Source organism: Phoenix dactylifera, unplaced genomic scaffold (genome assembly GCF_009389715.1).
Source record: "Phoenix dactylifera cultivar Barhee BC4 unplaced genomic scaffold, palm_55x_up_171113_PBpolish2nd_filt_p 000365F, whole genome shotgun sequence".
Taxonomy (NCBI): Eukaryota; Viridiplantae; Streptophyta; class Magnoliopsida; order Arecales; family Arecaceae; genus Phoenix; species Phoenix dactylifera.
In genome coordinates, this window is record NW_024067819.1 from 118,448 (window position 1) to 136,448 (window position 18,001).

General features: G+C 39.6%; 1 pseudogene; it reads left to right on the forward strand.

The window, feature by feature from the left end:
* LOC103697805 overlaps positions 1-17,458 on the forward strand; it is a 51,945-nt pseudogene extending 34,487 nt beyond the window's left edge.
* Positions 17,459-18,001: the final 543 nt, after the last annotated feature.

Genomic DNA, 18,001 nt, shown 5'->3' on the forward strand with positions numbered 1-18,001 from the left:
GTGTAATTAGTAGCAAAATGGGTGACTGCTAGCCTCAGTATCTCTTTCCTTGTGTACTTCCTCATCAAAGTTAGCACCCATGTGTGGTTGTATGTGAATCTAGTAATGGATTGGGCAATCTCGATGACCTGTTTGACTTTGTGAATCTTCTCGATGTCCATCAAACATAAGATAAATACAATGTGTAGCACATGAGATCTAGAAAATATTTGGCTGCCGCTGCATTGGAATCTTCCTAGCGGTCCTATACCGTGGTCTGTTATCTATGACTATCTATCCGATATTCTACTCTCCCACTTGGTCTCTAACTTTCTCCCTCAATCTAAGAATGTACTAAGCATCGTACACCTGATCTGAAGCATCTATTTACTTATGAAAAATATCGTATCACAGTATGCCAAAAAATGATGACTCCGCTTGCTGGAACCTGTCCAACCATCACATATAAGAGTCAAACCGCAGGTGTCCCACTTGTTTTGGCTGGAGGCTATATGCTTATTTAACTTCTCCTTCTTGTTGTCTAGAAGCTCACCATATATATCCTTCAGCCCTGGAGGATCTATACCCTGACCAGCTCTTTAGGTGGAGGTGATAGCAGATATTTTGTGTTGTTTGCCACATATGTAAGGATGTGACTGAAGTGGAACCAGGATGCAATGACTCTCCATATATATTTCTTATCATTCACTCGTATGGTATCAATCTTTTGTTGCTTCGGATCTTTGTTACTACTGGATCTACTTCATGAATGGTGGCCCTTAACGGAATCTCTTTGGAGGACTTCTACACTTTCCTATTGCCAAAGGTTCTAAACATGGATGCTATATTATCTACCGCCTCTGCTGATGACCTTTCTGATTGAGGAGATCCTCCTATAATTTGGATTTACTCTACCAGCTTTGTTGCCAAAGCCTGACTCATATTGTAAGGAGAGCCTAAACCAAGCTTTATAGGCCTAGCAATCTCGTCTAGCTACCATTGGTCATCAAGGCGCACCTAGATGGCAGCCTGAATCTACGCTTCCTCGACTGATGTAATCTTAGGGCTGCATCTTATACATAGTTTATATTTTTTGTTGTTTCTATGCTTTTCATCCAAAGCTATGTTTAGGTTTGGATTTTCAGTCGAGTCATGTACTAGGACTACTAAGCAAAAAGGGTCCACCTAGGTGTGATAGGAAGCCTAACCCAACCCCAAATCACCATACTTAATTGCCTGAGCCTTGGCCTGTCTTCAATACCCACGGCCATCACTCATTTCTAGGAACGGAGAAGGATGGATGATAGTCTTGGAGATAGAATTGTGTATGTTGAATGTATGGAAGAAGGGGGGAAGAAAGTTAGAAAAGAAAAAAATACAACATAAATCTACATAAATACGCAGAAATTTGCAGAAAATAGCAACAAAAAAAAAATACTGTTCACATGAACAGTAACCCAACCCGAGTTACTGTTCACGAAACAGTAATGGACGGTTGGATGGAAGATAAGGACGAGTGGGAGAAAGATAAGGGCCGTTGGGAAAGTTGTTGGATAAGGATTAGTGGAGAAGTTATAGAAACCGTTTTGGAGGATTTTTAGAAAGATTGTTATGGCTATTTTTGGGCCTATAAAAAGAAAGGACAATAGCCATTGAAAAAAAAAGAGAGGAAAAAGAAGAAGAAAATCTAGAAAGGTGAATACCACCGTGGGCGAAGTCCGAAAAAATCTTTTTCCTTCCACTTTCATCCTGCTTATTGACCTATTTCTTCTTGGAGCCACCTTCTCGACCCTGTCATCCTTTGTCTCGATGCCTTGGTGGAGCGTCGCCTGAAGATTCTCATTGGATTGGAGGAACCAAACTCGCAGAAGTAATTATCCGACTAGTTCTATCACCATTTTTTATGCAGCCCTTGTTTCTTCATCTATCAATTATTATCTCTACCCATGGTCTGCCGTACCGGTCCGGCCTGGGACCGGTACCGGATCAGTGTGAAATCCGGTACCTGTAATTTATTGTTGAAGAACCGGTACGGGATCGGTTCGGACCAGTACGCCACCGGTACGCCGACCGGTACCGGTACGGCGGACCTTGTCTCTACCCATCATTATTACCATCGTTGCCATCTATCACATCCTTGGAACTCGAGTTTACTAGCAGTATTTTTTTTAATGTTCTGTTATAGTTATTTTTAATTTGTTGCACTAGTTATATTTCATTGATTAGGCTTCATTAATAAGATATCTATCATGTTCTGTTTTGTGTTCACTAATCTCTATGATGATCTTTTGGGCTTAAGAGCATTTGTTGAATTATCTAATCAATTGCACCATAATTGACTATTATGAAATCAGTCTACATCTATAGTAGTCAATTATAGATGCACCAAAGTAGTATCAGAGCCAATAGGTTCTGCATATCTAGAAATTTTAATTATTGTATTTGCATCATAACATTTATTTTTTTCTTTAAATTCTGAAAATTAAATTTCTGCAGTTCAAAACAGAGAAATATATTTTTTGAATTAAAAAACAGTAAATTATATTTTCTACATTTAAAACTACAGAAATTTTAATTTTTGGAGTTAAAAATGCAGAAAAATTAGTTTTTGCGTTTGAAAAAAAATTCTGCATTCATTTTTCGCATTTAAAAGAGTTAAAAAATTTCTGCATTAAAATATTCATTTTTAGCATTAAAAAATTAAAAATGAGAAAGAAAAAAAGAAGAAAATTCGTTTTTCATCTGCCAAATCCTTCCATTATTAAGTACGGCTGGTACCATTTCGATGTGTTTCGATTCTTTCGTCACTTTCCCTTTCCCGAGTTTGTTAATCGAAGACTGGTAACCAACCCTAATCTGTTAATCGCTTAGCCTCAAAAAAAAAATTCTGAAAAAATTTGTTTCACCTCCTAACATTAAAAACACTTCTGAAACAATTTTGGGTTGAATCTTAGCTTACAATCATGTCTGATAATTGGCAAGATACATTTAGAACCAACAACAAACCTTAGAACAGATCCAACGACAAATAGAACACCTCTCCAACTTCATGACTAGACTAGAATTAAACATACTTGAGATAGTGAGACCTAGGAAAGAAAAAAACCATCAGAATGAACTAAGACGTAGAGTCAGACCTCAAGATAGACAAAGGGTCAATCAAAGGGTAGTCGAGAGTAGTGAGTTAGATGAGATAGAAAATGACTCAGATGACCAACCACTATATAGGAACAGAGAGAGACCACCACATAGAGAACCCCCTCGTGCTAGACGTTGGGTGATGGCATTAACATAGATATTGGGAATTTTGAGGGGCATTTCGAACCAGATGCTTTTTTTAATCAGGTTGACAAAATCGACCAATATTTTGATTGAAAGAAAATTTCTGAGGATAAAGAGGTCAAATTTGTGACCCTCAAGTTAAAGGGACATGTACTAATTTTGTGGAAGCAACTCCAGGAATGGAGTTTAGAAAGATAAGGATAAGATCCGTACCTGGAGTAAGATGAAGGAGAAGTTGAGGAAGCGATTTGTCCCATTGGATTATCGCCAAAATCTCTACTTGAAATTCCAAAACTCCAACAAGAGGCTAGGACCGTGGATGAGTACACTGGGGAGTTCTAGGAGCTCCAAGTAAGAAACGGTCTTAGTGAGGACCCCATCCATATTGTTAGTAGATATATCAATAGCTTGAGATAGGACATTCTGGACCAAGTGGAGATGTTCGATGTCTTGAGTATTGATAATGCCCATCGTCATGCACTGAGAGTAAAAGCACGATAAAAGCGAACCAGTGGTTGAAAGTGGGGCTCTAACAGAAACTCCACTACCCGTGAAAAGTGTCAGTTCGGAAACAACACAATAAGTTCTCAAAACTTTACAAAGACCACAACTGCCCTAAAGCCCAATACTAGCAAGTATGGGACAAGGGCAAAGGCGTACTGGCACCAGCAGCTAATTCCACTATCATTTTTTATAAGTGCTGACAATCCGGTCATAAATCCTCTGAATGTCTCCTGAGAAAATTTCAATCTTAGTCACACCTGATTGAGCAAGGACATCAGGACGATTCAGATGAACCCAATCTAGAGGCAAATGAGGGTGAGTTTGAACAGGAGGATGAGTCAGAGAACGACGATGTCCACATTACAGGTGATGAGGTGGGCCCACTCAGGGTCATTCACCGTGTCATGGTCGCACCTAAGCAACCTGTCCAGGATAATTGGTTGAGGCGAAGTATTTTCTTGACTATAGGTACTGCAGGAGGATATAGATGTTCTATCTTGATTGATAGTGGCAATACTGAAAACTTCGTGTCTCAACATATGGTTGATAAACTAAAGATACCTACACAAAAGATTCATAAACCATATAAGGTATCTTGGTTTAAGGAGGGAGTTGAGGTTTCGGTCACCCATAGGTGTCTAGTAGAGTTTTCCATTGGATAACGATACCAAGATCAGGTATGTTGTGACGTTATGCCTATGGAGGTGTGCCACGTGTGGTTGGGTAGGCCTTGGCGGTATGATAGAAAGACCCAACATGACGAAAAAAAGAATACATATTCCTTTGTGAAAAATAAAATAAATATCACACTCTATCCACAAAAGAAATTGTATGGGTATAACACGAAAAATTCTGTGAAAGAAAGAGGCAAAGAACCTACTCAAAGGGCCCTGATTCTAAATTCAAAATCTTTCAAGGCTGAACTGAAAGAGGACTCGGTAGTGTGTTCTGGTAGAAAAACAGATCCAGGAGGAAGTGGAGATTCCAAAGGCGGTCCAACCTTTATTGTCTGAATTGAAGGACCTGATTTTTGAGGATATTTTAGATGGCTTTCCACCCTTGAGGGACATTCAGCATTGCATTAATCTAGTCCTGGGTGCAAGTTTGCTACACTTCATTATAGGATGAGTCCGATTGAGTACGAGGAGCTGAACAAGTAGGTGACCGAACTCTTACGAAAGAGTTTCATTCGTGAGAGCATGAGTCCATGTGTTGTACCTGCTTTGCTCACTCCAAAGAAAGATGGGTCATGGAGAATGTGTGTTGATAGCCATCCCATTAACAAGATTATAGTCAAATATAGATTCTCGATTTCTAGACTTGATGACATGCTTGATATATTGAACGACGCAAAAATTTTCTCCAAAGTTGATCTCAAGAGTGGGTACCATCAGATTAGGATATGCCTAGGAGATGAATGGAAGACTGCCTTCAAAACAAAGGATTATATGAGTGGTTGGTCATAACATTTGGGCTATCCAATGCCCCAAGTACATTCATGCGAACCATGAACCAAGTACTTAGACCATTCATAGGAAAGTTCGTAGTGGTGTACTTTGACGGTATCTTGATATATAGTCCTAGCCCTGGGTCTCACTTAGATCATTTGAGGCTAGTATTGCAGACATTTTGAGACCACAAATTGTATGCAAATCTGAAGAAATGTCTCTTTTACTGACAATCTGATTTTTCTGGGTTACATTGTGTGATCAAAGGGTATAAAGGTTGACACTGACAAGGTAAAGGCCATTGAGTCGTGGCTTGCACCTAAGAGTGATAAGGTCTTCGAGGTGGATTGTGATGCCTCACATGTAGGCATAGGAGCTGTCCTAAGTCAGGAAGGATGTCATGTGGCTTACTTTAGCGAAAAACTGAATGACACTCGTTCACGCTATTCTACGCATGACGTAGAATTTTATGCAGTCATTCAGGCTTTGCGCTATTGGAGGCATTATCTCATTCAACGGGAGTTTGTACTCAACTCTGACCACGAGGCTTTGAAATATTTGAATTCATAGAGGAATCTGAATAGAAGACATACTAAGTGGTCTGCTTTCCTGCAAGAGTACACGTTCCACTAGTCTGGAACCACTAACAATGTGGCAGATGCCTTGAGTCATCAAGTTTATTTGTTAGCCACTTTGAGGGCGTAGGTTGTAGACTTTGATGGCATGAAGGATAAGTATGCTACTGACCCATATTTTGGTGAGATTTGAGAGTTGTGTTAGACGACTGGGTGTCAGGATCAAGCGCTACCATTACACCAAAACCCGCAGGTATTAGTGAAGGTGCAACTATATTTTCTTAAACCGCACTCGAGGCAGGGGTCAGCTGCTGGGCGCACCAATCCATGGGTTCAGGGACCAACCTTGGTATAACCCACTGAATCACAGACACCGCTGGCAGGGGCAGGACATGCCGCTCAGGGACTGCCTACTGGCCACTCGAGCCGTCTCACCTGAGACCTCGAGCCGACTCGCGGTATGGCCAACATTCCTCCCCCCCCCCCCGAGCGCAAAGCCTGGGATTCGAACTCATGATCTCTGGCTCTAATACCAATTGTCAAGATCAAGCGCTACCATTACACCAAAACCCGCAGGTATTAGTGAAGGCGCGCACCCGAGGCAGCGCATGGGTCGGATGCTGGGCTCACCAATCCATGGGTTCAGGGACCAACCTTGGTATAACCCACCGAATCACAAACACTGCTGGCAGGGGCAGGACATGCCGCTCAGGGACCGCCTTCTGGTTGCTCGAGCCGTCTCACCTGAGACCTCGAGCCGACTCGCGGTATGGCCAACACTGGGTCAGATCCTCCTATTAGCTTTCACATTCAAGACGGATTCCTGTTTAGAGGATCACGCTTGTGCATATGTAGAGATGAAATTCGTGAGACTTTGATTCAGAAATTTCATAGAGGGTTAGCTGCTCATGATGGATAAAGTCGCACTTTAGGACTTCTAGTTGAGAGGTATTTATGGCCTAAGATGAGAGACGATGTCATTAGATACGTGCGAAAATGTTAACATTGTCAGCAGGAAAAGAAAAAGGTCCATAATATAGGCTTGAAAACCTCGTTGCCTATCCCTAGTGGCCCTGGGGAGGATGTCACCATGGACTTCATTATAGGACAACCCATGACTGCTAGGAAGGTTGATTCAATTTTTGTTGTGGTAGACCGATTTTCAAAAATGGCACATTTCATTCGATGTAGAAAAATATCTGATGCATCTCATATAGCAAATTTATTTTTTAAAAAAAAGTGTTAGATTGCATGGTATTTCAAGATCATTCACATCTGATAGGGATAAAATTCACTAGTTATTTTTGGAAAAAAATTTGGAGCAAATTAGGAACAAAACTAAACTTCAGCAGTGCTTATCACCCCCAAACAGATGGTCAGACAGAGGTAATGAACCGTACACTCGGTAACATGCTTAAATGTTTGGTTTGTGAGCGTCCTACTCAGTGGGATTTGGTTTTAGCACAGACTGAATTTGCATACAACAGTTCTATAAATCGTACTACTTGTAAGTCTCCATTTGAAATCATCATGATTTTTCTATTCCATACATACTTGATCGTGCTTCTATTCCCTATCATGGTCGGATAAGTGCCGAAGCAGAGGATAATATTAAGCAAGTCCGTCACATCCAACGAAAAATCCGTTAGTGCTTGATTGACTCCAGTGCCAAGTATAAGAATGATGCTGACTGTCATCGCAGGAAGGTTCACTTTGCAGAGGGCAATCTGATGATGGCCTATTTTAGGGGAGAGATTTCTATTGGACAGTTACATCAAGCTCAGTTCGCGAAAGTATGGTCCATTCTACATACGTCGAAAGTTGGGGGAGAATGCCTATTTATTAGATTTTCTAGATAACGTCCAGACTTCCTCAATTTTCAACGTTGCTGACCTTTACCAATTTCATGGAGATCCACCAGAGGCGCTTGTAGTTCCAGATCTGCCCAACACCAGCTCAGAGTCCAGTTTCCATGGGGGCATTGAGGATATCCTTGACGTGTGAGCAGTAGACACTAGGCATGGGCAGTACCGCAGATTCTTTGTACGTTGACAAGGGAGACCTATTTCAGACAGTTCATGAATCAGCAAGGATGAGTTGAGGCGCCAGAGACCTGATTTGTTGTAGTGGATACAGGAGGCCTACTCGTCAGAAATCGATTTCTTTCCAATTGGAGGGAACTAATGTAATCTCAGGGCTCTATTTTGTACATAGTTTATGTTTTTTGTTGTTTCTGTATTTTCCATCCAAAGCTATGTTTAGGTTTGGATTTTCAGTCGAGTTATGTACTAGGACTGCCAAGCAAAAGGGGTCCACTTAGGTGTGATAGAAAGCTTAACCCAATCCCAAACCACCACACTTAATTGTCTGAGCCTTGGCCTACCTTTAATGTCCACGACCATCACTCATCTCTAGGAACGGAGGAGGATGGATGATAGTCTTGGAGATAGAATTGTGCATATTGAATGTATGGAAGAAGGGGGAAAGGAAGTTAGAAAAGAAAAAAAATACAACATAAATCTGCAAAAATATATAAAAATCTGCAGAAAATAGCAAAAAAAAACACTGCTCACATGAACAGTAATCCGGCCCAAGTTACTGTTCACGGAACAGTAATGGACGGTTGGACGGAAGATAGGGACGAGTGGGGGAAAGATAAGGGCTGTTGGGGAAGTTGGATAAGGATTAGTGCAGAAGTTATAGGAATCATTTTGGAGGATTTTTAGAAAGATTGTTACAACTGTTTTTGGGCCTATGAAAAGAAAGGACAACAACCATTGAAAAAAAAGAGGAAAAAGAAAAAAAAACCTAAAAAGGTGAGTACTACCATGGGCGAAGTCCGGAGAAATTTTTTTTCTTCCACTTTCATCCTGCTTCTTGACCTATTTCTTCTTGAAGCCACTTTCTCAACCCCGTCATCCTTCATCTCGATGCTTTGGTGGAGCACGGCCTGAAGATTCTCATTGGATTGGAGGGACCAAACTCGCAGAGGTAATTATCCGACTAGTTCTATCACCATCTTTTACCCAGCTCTCATTTCTTCATCCATCAATCATTATCTCTACCCATCATCATTACCATCGTTGCCATCTATCACATTCTTGGAATCCGAGTTTACTGTCAGTATTTTTTTTATTGTTCTGTTGTTATTTTCAGCTTGCTGCACTAGTTATATTTTATTGATTAGGCTTCATTAATAAGATATCTATCATATTCTGTTTTGTGTTCACATACCTCTATGATGATCTCTTGGGATAAAGAGCATTTGCTGAAGTGTCTAATCAATCATACCATAATTTACTATTATGAAATCAGTCTACACCTGTGGTAGTCGATTATAGGTTGCACCATCGTCATTCAGTACGGACTCTTTATAGCCCTTCAGATTTTTGGAGTGGTTAAATGGAGGCTCTGTTGCCTTGCACTCCACCTCTACCATCTTTTTGGCTGCTTTCTTTTTGGTTGTTGAAATTAGCGAAGTATTTATTCATTAGCTAGCAGATTTTCTGCAAGCATTTTCAGCATGTACGTGTTGGGATTACCACCAGCTAGATACTGTTTCAACCTGGTTACCTCTTCTTCCTTGAGCTCTATGTCGCCCCATTTGCATCTCCAGTGGTGCTGGACTAAGAGCATGACCTTATAATCCTAATAAATATTATGCCCTGGGTTCTTTCTTGTTGGATCTACTCCTGTAAGTTTACCAAACACATCAAACAATTTTACATCAATTGCTAATTACCTAATTAATTATTTAAAAATTAGTGAAATTATATTGTAATTAAAAAAACCAAATTAATCCAAAAAATACTTCTACATCATCATATATATACAAATTTTTAATATTTTAAGACTTCATGAAATATCTTTAACTGATTTTTATATAATAAATCTATGTTTATTTAGAATACAAAAAATAGTTATTTTAATTCAGAATAATATAGAACCTGCCACAAATGCTAGATATATTTTTTATCCTACATTATTATTATTTATTTAATTATTTAAAAATTAGTGAATTTTTCTATAATGCAAAAAAATCGTTTTCTACTCTAGAAAATACTTTTGAGTTATCTATACATAGTACTAATTTTTTGTTTTATTTAAATATTTTTAAATAATTTTTGATTTAAAAATAACTTTAGATAGACAATGTTTTGAAAATTAGCTTGAGTTGACAACGTGGCATCCTACTAAAGATGTTACATATATTTTTTTTCATCCCATGGGTATGTACAAAAGGCTACGTATTTTTCCAACTTATTCAAATTTGGGCCTATAATTCTGCGTACATGATCATGCCCAAATTTAAATAAATTGGCACCAAATTTTGATAGAGAGTGGCATGCACATTCCTAAATATCCTACTAATTTTACAATATTTTTGATTAATTTTTATTTTTATTAATTTTTATTCAAAAATCTATTTTTTACTTAAAAAATTATCAAGTTAATGAAAATTATGATTTTAGTGACATTGCGTAGATCATCCATAGGCCTACAACATATCATGAAATTATGCCAATGTCAAATTTTGGCATGATCTCTTATTTTCTCATTTTCTTACTAGTTTTAGCCTCAAAATGAAAAAATGAGAAAGACATAGGAGAGGGTCATTACCTATTTTTATCTTGAATCTGGCTTACATCTGGTGAAATCTGGCCTCTAGCAATTTTTCACTTTTTTTTTTAAATAGGTGAGGGGTTTAGAAGGCTCAAGAGGCCTTCTCAGCCTCTTATCTCTTTTATTCACACGAGAGTGAGGGTATTTGGTGGATCAGGCCGAACCATGATGTACCTCCTGGTTCGCCTCAGTACCACTCCGAAACGCTTGGTTTGGAGTGGTTCGCCACCAGTTCAGGCATTATTTCGAACCAAGGGGAAACCATCCTGGTTTCCTTCGGTACAGTTTGAGACAAGGTCCGCCGAACTGGTTCCAAGACCCGTGCCGGTCGGTGCCTGGATTGGTTCAGTATCGGTTCATACCATAACGAACTGGTACTGGTAGAGTGTGCCGATTCACGGACCGACATGCTATTTTTTTTGGATGTTTTTAAAAAAATTAGTCCGTAATCACTTTTTTTGAACTTTTTTAATGAATTTAGGTCTAATTTGATTTTTTTCTGATGTTGTTTTGATGTTTTCGAATATTTCTATTATCCCAGTTTAACCTTGATGATGCATCTGAAAGTGAATCCTAGGTTCTTCGGTGTTAAGCATGCTGATTTTTTTTTTTTGGAAAACCATGGCTGAACCTGATCGGGTTGCCTACGTACCCCTTCATAAGGGGGATCAAGCCATACGTAGTTCTTTTTAAGTTTCAAAAATGCAGCGGAAAAATTGAATCAAATAATTTAATTCATGCATGCTTACAAGATCAAATCTAGAAATCAGCACCTTAAGAACACATAATATTATGCCGGAATCGTTTAAACAATTATGCTAAAACTTTCATACATGATTAACTATCAGATCTGAAACTTAAAAACTCTATTCCAATTAATCTCCGAATATCCATTGAATGGATTTTGGAGATATCTCCGTGAGGAGCCCCAAAAGAGGGTAAAACCTCGGAAAACCGGACCTAGATCTTGATACCATAATAAATGATGGATGAAAGTTGTGGATCTGATCCTTGACTTCACTGCCACGCACACGAATGGCCTCTACGAGAAGTACACGCGAAGTTCTTGAAGAGATCCAATCCTGTGGAAGTGCTAGCTTGCGCAGAATTTCTTGAGGCTGAAATTTGATCTTCCCAACGCTATCAACTTTTGAACCGCCTTCTTGGAAGAATTTGGAGAAAAAGTTTGGAGGGATTGAAGAGGACTTAGATCTGATCTAAAGACTCTTATCAGGGACTCCTAACACTAATGGCGCAATGGACTTAGAGGAGGAAGAAGTCAGCTAGATTGAATGCAGAATTTTTCCATGCATGAACTAGGGTTCCTCTCTTTTCTTTTCCCTTTTTTCTTCTTCTTTTTCTCTCTTTTTTCCTTGAATTCGACCACCAGCTGATGGAGGTCCTTTTAATGTTGCTCTCCTACCTAACTTCATGCCAACCATCCCATATTTGTGGAGGATTTTGTGGGGTTTTGAATTTTGAATTCAAAATTCAAGTTCATGTGCCATTACATGATGAAGCTTGATTTAATCTAAACCATTCATCATGTTGCCACTTCCCTCTTTCAATTTCAAAATTCCCATGCCCCCAAACAGATTAGAGGGTCACGTGGTGATTTTGTGATGATTAAATTCGAAATTCAACCTTAATTAGAAGTGAGATAAAGATAAAGATGATATATGTCATGAAGAGAGAGAATTTGATCTTATCCAATTCTTTTCATGAATTTATCTCTCCATTTCGACCCATCTAATGATGAAAGAGGTCTCTGATGTTGCCAAGTGTCCCATGACACCATTAAATAAATTAAATTAATTTTTAATCATATTAAAAATCAATTTATGGCGCCATGCATGAATATGTGACAAGTGGATTTCAAGATCCGAACAGTTTCAGATCAAACCCATTTAATTTAATTAAATCCTAACAATTAGAATGATCCAATTACCATGGGTTGATCCTAATCCAATTAGGTCAATCCCTAATTAAGCACAAATTTAATCTAATTTAATTTGGTCAACGTAAGTCCTCTTGATTCAGACCTAATCCAATCAGGTCAAAAATCCTGATTGAGCCCAGAATTGAATCTAATTCAATTTGGCTCATCCTTAGTCTAATTACTCAATCCAATTGAGTTCATTAGCAATCTAATTATTAATTAATCCTCCGATAATTACTTTAATTATTTTATGAGATAATTTGCCAATCGAATTGACCAAATTACCCCTGAATGATTCTTAATCATTCATCAGCCTTCTTGATCAATCAGGAATCTTCTATGCGTGTGACCTCATAGGATCGAACCTAAGCCGGTAGTATAGGAACGACTTCCTACACTAATCAATGTGACCATCTAGCAATGGTACCCGACGTCCAGATAGGCCGAATATATGCGAAGCAAATATTCTGAAACCCTGAACTATGGTTACTGTATAATTCAATCCCTTTGACTCCTAATGCCAGGATGACTTAGAGCTCACTGTCAACCCTATAATTAGTACATCCATTATGTAATTAACTTTAGATATCCCGTGACTCCTCACTGGGATTACCCTGGCCAAGGTTTTGCTAAATTAATCACAAGACATTATCTCCTGTTTTCAGGAGGGGTCAATTCCATCTCGACTCACAACTGACTACGCAAGTACTTGACTGCACCCAGTGACCTTCCGTCACTGAATTAGAAATCTAGGTAGTCCGGTACCAAAGTACAATGAGTTGCTTGCTAGTCACAAGTTGCGGTCTCAGATCAGAGGGCCAAACTTATACCCATATCCACTCGGAACATCTCTTGACAGTAGAGTGTTTCGGAATTCACCACGTTCAGTGAAATGTACTCCTACACTTCACCTGTGTGGCATACCAGTGTCTCCACACTCCTTGGTTAAGAGGACAACCAACGTATATGTCACACAACGACCTAATCTTGATAATGCTGTCGTCCTTATAACAACATATCATTTGGTCGCGAACTAGTTTAAGGACTCGAAGATAAATCCTCCTTTATCATTAATAAGTCCTAAGGACTTTATCATATAAGAGTTCATTTGAAGATGTAAAATGATGAATAATGTCAAAAAATACTTTATTGATTTGTCAATTCATTTAATCATCAACATGCTGACGATTGACATTTAGGATACAATTCCCAACAGCGTCTTATTATTTTAAAATGATACAAATCGTAAAGTGAACATCATAAAATATTCTCAAATTAAGTAGCGACATAAAAATTAAAAAAATAATACAATCAATTACATACATTTAAAGTCCATCATACATACCGATATCTAAAATCGGGTCGAGTGGCGATGCCTCTCGTAGATATCCAGATCATCAGCATAATCAGGAGGCACATTAGCCTACCCCTCTAACTAAGCGGCGTTATAGTCTTTTATATTAATCCTCTAAGAAATGTGCACCGAGTTATAAGCACTCGGATCCTCGTTGAAGCTCTGGCTCTGAGAGGTGTCCTCTGGCTGATAATACGGTTGTGGAAGGGGCCATCTGAATGTCGCTAGCAAAATTCGATCCGTAAGATACTCCGGGCTGCATAGGATAGTAGCTACTGAACGATACCTCAGACGCACCTTATCCATATTCGTATCCATATGGGTCATTAGGCTACCTGTGGCTACGGATAATAGCATTCAGTATACGACTCAAAACCTGATACATCTATGTATTCTACTCTACGTGCGAAGTCATTTGCAGCTACATCGTGTCCTCCTAAATGATCTTAAGGAGTCCGTCTTCTAATGCAATCGTATCCTCGCGGACTCTACCAGATCGTGTATTGTGGTCTCTATCCTGTGTGGTATGCGTAAATTGAGACACTGATGAATTGAAGACCACCCTGTGGCTGTCTCATAAACAGTGGTCTCTTGTCCTCCACTCTTCTTTGACTAACAGATCCATAACCACCAGAACTGTCATCGCTGCTACTCTTGGTCTTTGAATTTGAGTGTACTGACATTTCAACACTCTCCATTGCGGCTGCAGATGCCTTTTGTTCTTCTCTTTTGGTATGCTGGGCAGCTGCCTTCTTATCCTTCGTGCCCTTCTCTATGCCGAGAGGATGTATGTCGCCCTTCTGACCGAGTCGACCAAGTAGTATACTGCGTTTAAGCATCTCTCGATCATATCTCTGAGAGGATGTCTCGAATAAGGAATCATGTGGTGATTGGCTCCCTTATGGCTATGGCTGATCAGCTGGAAGAATGCATGAAATATTGCGCTCAGCCTATTGCCCTGCATCGACCCTAGTCTCGTTGGCTACGAAAATGATCGTGGAGGCGATCCTCGCTCATTAAGCTCCGGATCTTGCTGCTGGCCCACAAGCCAGCCGATCATAGGTCATCCTCATCATTAACGAAAGCACTATAAATCAGATTTGTATACTTGAGCTCTAGTTCTCCCTGAATGCACTTCAGCCTTTCCAACAGGTGACGTGATGCTTTTTAAAAAGCCTCAGGCAAAGTGCTACAGTGCCAGAATGTTTGGAACCGGGTTGACTCGGTGCAAACCGGTGGGTTCGCATCGAGTTTGCACCGAACCAACTAATTCCAGCCGTTTCAGGCATTTACCAGCTGGTTCTGGCTGGTTCGGGCACTTACCGGCTGGTTCCGGTCGGTAAGTGACTGGTTCTGACCGGTTCTATATAGGTTCCGGCTGGTACGGGGCCGGAACCGAATATAACAGGCGAACCAACTCGGTTTCACATCGGATTGGTTCGGCGCTACCCGAACCGGGCGGTTCAGCCGGGTTCGGTAGTCCTTGGTTTAAGATGCCCAGAACTAGGTGTTTCAGGACAGTACGCTGAACCGAGTATTTTGGAGTGGTACGGCAAACCATGCTATCTATGTTAAATAAAAGATGAGATTGCTCTTACCTAGAGTGGACATCTTCTGTTGGACGGTGGTGACTGGGTGTATGAATACTTCTGATATGATTCAAAATGAAAATCAGTTTAAGTGGTCAATTCTAAGATCTAAGTGAAATTTTTGAACAACGGGCGGACATAACATCTCTCCCTTCTTCCTAGTGGCTCGTATACTTGTGCAATCACTCTGATCTATCTGTTTTCTTCTGTTTAGTGCATGTTGTGGAATATTCAGAATTTTGTCCACTGATAGTGGAAGAATGGATTGGTCGGTGGTCCTCTTAGATAAAAAGCCTGTAGAAATAAATTGAGGGTGTATTGACTGAAAGAAGGTAATCTATGCTGACCATTTGATCTACTAATTCATCACTTATAACTTGGATTGCAAATGACTCTTCCATTTATGCCTCCTCGTATGAGGAGGTTAGATGCATAGAGATAGGCTTGCAAACACATTCTGATAGTTCACTTTCACTCTTTGAGTTAGTGGGTCAAGCTTAACTTTGATGGTACTTTCTATCAATCTGGATTGCCTGTTGCTTACGGAGACTTTATTACATTTTAAAGACAAGCATGGGACTTGCCTGTTATGCTCGTAGCGATCTTCTGGCACTGCTGGACTTTTGTGAGACCTAAATTGAGGCCTCTGTTCTTTGCTTCAAAATTACTTGTTTGGTTGCTTTGAGTCTCCTCATTTAATGGAATTCATATTCAAAGAAAACTTCTTACCTGGATCGCCAATTAACTGTTTGCAGATTTGCTTTATGAGATTGGGAGTTCTCGTGATATTATTATCTAAACTAGGCTTACTGAAGCATCATAAGAATAACAGATTTTAATGGTTTCTCATGCTGCATTTACGCTTCAATTTGACCAGGTTGCATGCCTGGTCTTAATAGGCCATGGGTCAATCAGAGTTGGTCCAGGAATCAAACTTATCAAGTGGGCCCGACTGGGTTTTATCAGGAATATACTAGCATAGGAATTTTAAGTTTATCAATTTACCACTGATGACCCTAATATCTAATTTGATTGTATAATGTATCATTTTGGTTGTGTTGTAACTTATTGTCATTGTAGAGCATTGTCAGGATTATGTTTTGATGATATATTTAAATGATCACGATTAATATTTAATAGGTTTAAAGTTTTTAGCTTAACTTCTCGACAAGAATATGTGTATAGATTGAGACATTCACTGCAAAACAAGTTGAAAGCCAAAATTGGATAAACACGCCAAAATTGAAGGTAGCATTTGCATAAAACTTTCGAGATTCTTCGCTTTTATTTTTGCTCTTCTTTGAAAGCAATGAATCCTGGCTACCAATAGCTGCGAAGATCTTACAATTTAAAAAGCATAAGGGTTTCATCATACATGTTGTCCAGTGTCGTTCATTTTCTTCTTGGGTTTTTGAACACAAAAACAGAAATAAGCAGTACCAAATGGGCCTTGTTTTCCCGTCTTTCCGGTATTTTAAAACTAAAAGGTGACAAGCCCTTGCATTCTGAATCCCATCAGTTCACATCACTAGGCTGTGCATTTTTCTTCTTGTGTCATTTCATGTGTACTGATTGTGTTTTCAATGTGATAGTCATCTGAGCTCGTTCAACCCTGACCATGTTACAGGATATCCCACCCTTAGTCAAGAAGTTGAAGAAGGTATCTGCCAGGTTCTGGCACATATGTGGCTGGATTCAGAGATCATGTCAGGGTCAGGCAGTAACATTGCATCGACCTCAGCCTCTTCAGCATCTACATCCTCAAAGAAGGGCTCCAGATCTCAATTCGAGAGGAAACTGGGGGACTTCTTTAAGCACCAGATTGAATCAGATACTTCATCAGCATATGGAGATGGTTTCAGAGCTGGCAACCAGGCAGTTCTTCAGTATGGCCTTAGACGTACGCTTGACCATATCCAGTTGACAGGGAGCTTTCCATGCTGAATACGGTCGCCATGTTATCTTTGATTGTTACACAATTTGTTGTTCAGACTAACGATGAAATTTATAAAGAAATTATGTCCTTTAGTCATCTGCATAGAAAACTACAGTTTCCATACCTGTAAGGTGCACTCCCTTAATCAGTCTCTTTGAATAAGCCGAATAACTAATCCACGTTTTGTTTTGCAAAGTTTTCAATACAGTTTTTTTGTGCGTTATGGACATGATGCCCTGGATGCTTGCGACTCATGATTGTGATATACTACGCATTATGTGATTTTTTGTAGGGGATATCCTGTTAGGTTATGATTGTTCCTGAGCTTGATCCAGGATCTAAGCCTGCATGGGTTAAGACAGCCTGGAAAAATTGGCAGATGAGTCACGAAACAGGTGCAAACAATCAACATGAAGTCAGCAGCCTGGTTTTATCAAGTTTACAGCATCTATATGCCTGTCGATTGTATCCTATGCCTGCAAAACTATACGGCATGGCTGGACTGAGAAATTTTTATCTTGAAGGAAGCAACAGAACAAATGTCGGCTATTTTTTCATCATATGCCTGCTATCAGTAGAACATTCGAAAGTACTGCCTTCTGAGTAACTTGGATATGTGTTTTTTCTTTGTGAGGTGGAGAGCTTTGGACAAGTGTACAAGATCGTCCTAGGAAAAAGATTAGTATGTGTTGCCCAGTTATGCAGCCCAAGAGGGGGGTGATTTTGGATTTTTCAATAACTTTAACTAATTATGCAATAGAATTAAATGCTT